This window comes from Physeter macrocephalus, chromosome 20 (assembly GCF_002837175.3).
Source record: "Physeter macrocephalus isolate SW-GA chromosome 20, ASM283717v5, whole genome shotgun sequence".
Taxonomy (NCBI): Eukaryota; Metazoa; Chordata; class Mammalia; order Artiodactyla; family Physeteridae; genus Physeter; species Physeter macrocephalus.
The window spans coordinates 22,969,471-22,970,873 of record NC_041233.1 but is presented as its reverse complement, the minus strand read 5'-3'; positions in this window follow the sequence as shown (position 1 = coordinate 22,970,873).

The window sequence follows — 1,403 nt, the reverse complement described above, 5'->3', positions numbered from 1 at the left end:
CCCATTCTAACTGGTGTGAGGTGGTACCTCATTGTAGTTTTGATTTGCATTTCTCTAATAATTAGTGATGTTGAGCAGCTTTTCACGTGCTTCATGGCCATCTGTATGTCTTCTTTGGAGAAATGTCTATTTAGGTCTTCTGCCCATTTTTGGATTGGGTTGTTTGTTTTATTAATACTGAGCTGCATGAGCTGTTTATATATTTTGGAGATTAATCCTTTGTTGATTCGTTTGCAAATATTTTCTCCCATTCTGAGGGTTGTCTTTTCGTCTTGTTTATGGTTTCCTTTGCTGTGCAAAAGCTTAGAAGTTTCATTAGGTCCCATTTGTTTATTTTTGTTTTCATTTCCATTACTCTACAAGGTGAATCAAAAAAGATCTTGCTGTGATTTATGTCAGAGTGTTCTTCCTATGTTTTTTATTTATTTATTTTTTGTGGTACGCGGGCCTCTCACTGCTGCGGCCCCTCCCGTTGCGGAGCACAAGCGCTCCAGACACACTGGCTCAGCGGCCACGGCTCACGGGCCCAGCAGCTCCGCAGCATGTGGGATCTTCCCAGACCAGGGCATGAACCTGTGTCCCCTGCATCGGCAGGCAGACTCTCAACCACTGCGCCACCAGGGAAGCCCCTTGCTATGTTTTGCTCTAAGAGTTTTATAGTGTCCGGTCTTACATTTAGGTCTCTAATCCATTTGGAGTTTATTTTTGTGTATGGTGTTAGGGAGGGTTTTAATTTCATTCTCTTACATGTAGCTGTCCAGTTTTCCCAGCACCACTTATTGAAGAGACTGTCTTTTCTCCATTGTATGTCCTTGCCTCCTTTGTCATAGATTGGTAGACCATAGGTGCGTGGGTTTATTTCTGGGCTTGCTATCTTGTTCCACTGATCTATGTTTCTGTTTTTGTGCCAGTACCATATTGTCTTGATTACTGTAGCTTTGTAGTATAGTCTGAAGTCAGGGAGTCTGATTCCTCCAGCTCCTTTTTTTTTCCCGCAAGACTGCTTTGGCTATTCGGGGTCTTTTGTGTCTCCATATAAATTTTAAGATTTTTTGTTCTAGTTCTGTAAAAAATGCCATTGGTAATTTGATAGGGATTGCATTGAATCTGTAGATTGCTTTGGGTAGTACAGTCATTTTCACAATACTGATTCTTCCAATCCAGGAACATGGTATATCTCCCCATCTGCTGGTATCATCTTTAATTTCTTTCATCAGTGTCTTACAGTTTTCCGCATACAGGTCTTTTGTCTCCCTAGGTGAGTTTATTCCTAGGTGTTTTATTCTTTTTGTTGAAATGGTAAATGGGAGTGTTTCCTTAATATCTCTTTCAGATTTTTCATCATTAGTGTATAGGAATGCAAGAGATTTCCATGCATTAATTTTGTATCCTGCTACTTTACC